A 3,678-nucleotide genomic window follows, 5' to 3' on the forward strand; every position below is an offset into this window, starting at 1 on the left:
TGTAATAAAATATTTTTTAACTATATATATAATATTTTATTATTATTATTATTATTATTTTTTTTTAACTTGGAAAGTCTTTGTACCATCTTTCTTTAAAATAAATGCTACTTTGTTTGGTAATTAGCTATAACATTTAATATTCATGCCTTTAAGTGTCCAAATACTTTTTGGGATCACTTTATACTGGTCTTTTCTGCTGGTTTTCAGTGAACAAAGTCATCAGCAGACTAGATATCATAGATTTCAATGCATCGATTTAATGGGATGGTTTATTATTTACAGGTGAAGTCAAAAGTTTACAGAAACCTTGCAAAATCTGCAAAATGTTAATTCTTTTAAAATAAAAGAAAGGATCATACAAAATGCATGTTATTGTTTATTTAGTACTGACCTGAATAAGATATTTCACATAAAAGATGTTTACATATAGTCCACAAAATAAAATAATAGTTGAATTTATAAAAATGACTCAAAAGTTCAAAGGTTTACATACACTTGATTCTTAATACTGTGTTATTACCTGAATGATCCACAGCTGTTTTTTGTTTAGTGATAGTTGTTCATGAGTCATTTGTTTGTCCTGAACAGTTAAACTGCCTGCTGTTCTTCAGAAAAACCCCTCAGCTCCCACTAATTCTTTGGTTTTCCAGCATTTTTGTGTATTTGAACCCTTTCCAACAATGACTGTATGATTTTGAGATGCATCTTTTCACACGGGGTGAAAACTTTTGAACAGAATGAAGATGTGTACATTTTTCTTATTTTGCCTAAATATCATATATTTTAGTTTAGTACTGCCCTTCAGAAGCTACAGAAGATACTATCACATTTCCCAGAAGACAAAATAAGTTAAATTTATCCTGATCTTCAAATTAAAAAAGTTTACACCCCTGGCTTTTAATGCATCGTTTTTCCTTCTGAATGGGGTCATTTTTATAAATTCAACTATTATTTTCTCTTGTAGACTATATCTAAACATCTTTTATGTGAAATATCTTATTTAGGTCAGTACTAAATAACATGCATTTTGTATGATCCCTCTTATTTTGGTAAAATAATTAACATTTTGCAGATTCTGCAAGGTGTATGTAAACTTTTGACTTCAACTGTATATAAATGTAAAACGATGCTTAATACTATACACTTGAAACAGATGTGTTTCTATTGTGTGTATAAAAATGATGTACGGAATCGATTGATGTGGATGATATGGACCCACTGTTGAGCCACATTTCTCTGTAAATACTGTTTATATTGTACTCCTGCTTTTCTTTATCCCTATACTGAAGACCCTGTCCTTCACTGAACTTACTACTTTCTTTCATGTCTGTTCTTCACTTGGTTGTTTGTGTCACTCTATATTCGTCACGCTCTTTCTCGTTCACTAGTTTTGCTTGAGGATTAAATCTCTTTCACCTAAGACAGTCTCCTGTACTCCTTCCCTCGCTTGTTTCTTAATCTCACTCCTTCTCTTTTGCCACTCGCTCCGTCTAAAATTAGCGCATTGCTCATCTAAGCACATCATGTTGAAGTGGATGAGAAATATTATCCTAGAATGTCAACTATGCCCCCCCTCGACGTTCTCTCCCGATGTTGATGGCTCTTGGGTGTCTCCGAGTGTTTGGGTGGAGCTGCGTCTGCCGTCCCGTTCCTCCCCTCCCACCCGAGTGTTTGTGAATGCAGTGCCGGTACATTTGGGAAGTGAGGAAAGGTCTAAGCCTCCGTAATCTGTGTGTCTTTCGTCCAGTCTAACTAAAGCCTCCATCCTGTGCGTAACAATCTGGATCTCCTCAAACCGCAGAAATGACAGGTGGCGAGCATGTTCCTGGAGCAACCGTCTCAACATGTCCTACAGCGAGCTTATTACTGGCCCATTTAATTAGGTGAATCTGTAGCATAAGAGCGTGTGGGCTGATCAGATGGGGGGGGGGTAGGGGAATTGGAGCTGTAGGTTGACACTCAAGCCAGGGGTCTGCTTGTATATATAGCCCTTTAATAGTGCCTGTCGGTCTAGCGGGCTGTTCTTTCACTTTTTATGTGTACGAGCGCATGGGGAGGAATAAAACAGGATCTGCTCGTGCAGGTTTATTAATTGTTGGTCGGGACCGAAATGAGTGCATGTTTGTGGGTGGGTACAATAAAAACCTCTAGACAGTCCTCCAATAGTGAGAAAGTGATGGCCTGCCCATCTGGAAATCAGGAAAAAAAAATAGGTCAATATTCATTTACCCAAATTATACACAGAAAATGGTCAAATTCAAATATGATTCTGCAAAATATCTAGATTTTATCTGTTAGAGGAATTTTTTTTGTTCTTTTTATTTTGTTTTCTAATTTAGTTTTTTTAAGCTGATTATTAGAACAGTGGTTCTTAACCTTTTTGACTCAAAGGCCCCGTTGTTTATATGACTTTTCCAGCTGTTTGTGATTTACATAAGGATAAGGATTTTTTTTTTCGCAATTTCTACCCAATAAAGTATTATAGTGTTTGATGTTACTAGAAAAAATGATATTCATTGATATTGAAAACATTCATGGACTTTTAAGATTTTATAAATTTTATGTGACATTTACCTCATATAAAGAGTCTTAAGAGTCTTGGTTCTTCAAAGGAAAAAAAAAAAGTTGTCGAGGGGTGAATTAAAATAAGAAATATCTTGGTTGTTTTGGCTTATTTTAATACAAAATTTTCCTTATTTTAAATTAGTTTAAGGCATCTTGAGGCCTCCTTGAAAATTTCCTGAGGCCCCCTAGCGGGCCCCGGCCCCTGGTTGAGAACCACTGAATTAGAAGTTTATGGAAGCCTGTTTTGTCCTCAGAGTAAAAAAAAAAAAAAGATAATGGTGACTATTTTCACTGAATTTTGACTTTGAAACTGTCACTTTTTTTTGTATTTTAAACTAATCTCACAATTACCTATCTACATTTTGTACTGTGAGATGGAAACGTGCTTCCATGAAAGATCATCTTAGTTATCTTTTATAGATAAAGATGTTAAAAACACACAAATGACATCACTCGTAGATTGTCTGTTGTTTCTTTTATATATAAAATTCGTGCAATACAGTGTTAAGAGTTTATCACACATTAAGATAAACCATATTTTCTCTAGATCTATTCTCCACTACGTAATATTTATAACTGACCACATAAATGCTGTCTGTGTAGTTTTTCAAATTTTTTTTGTATGAATTAAAAAAGACCCCCGACTGCAGGAGATTGTGATTTGATGCCCATTTGCACTCTTTTATGAAATGTCCTGTGTTGACCTCTAGTTGGCTGGGATCATGGAATAAAGGTTAAAGGTTAGCAGAATGTCCACATATATAATCTCTCATTTAGAGAAGCAGACGGATCAAAGGGAGTCAGGTGCAGCACAGTGAACATTTGTTTTTGTGTTGTTGTTTTTTTTTGGATGGGAGTTTGCCTTTGGGATGCTTGTCATGATCACATGACACGATGGAGGGAAAACACAAAAGACACAGGGCATGCCCCTACTACGAGTCTAGCCCAATCGGAGCTCAAGGAAGACAGTGTCCTCATACATATTCAAAAAAGCCTGACCCACCCATTCTGCCCTTTTCAATACATAAAGACCCCACCCCCCTTCACATCTGTACTATTTTTAAAATATCTATTTTTTTCAAATACAGTTATGTGTAATATACATTTGCA

This window comes from Sinocyclocheilus rhinocerous, unplaced genomic scaffold (assembly GCF_001515625.1).
Source record: "Sinocyclocheilus rhinocerous isolate Xijiao unplaced genomic scaffold, SAMN03320098_v1.1 scaffold883, whole genome shotgun sequence".
Taxonomy (NCBI): Eukaryota; Metazoa; Chordata; class Actinopteri; order Cypriniformes; family Cyprinidae; genus Sinocyclocheilus; species Sinocyclocheilus rhinocerous.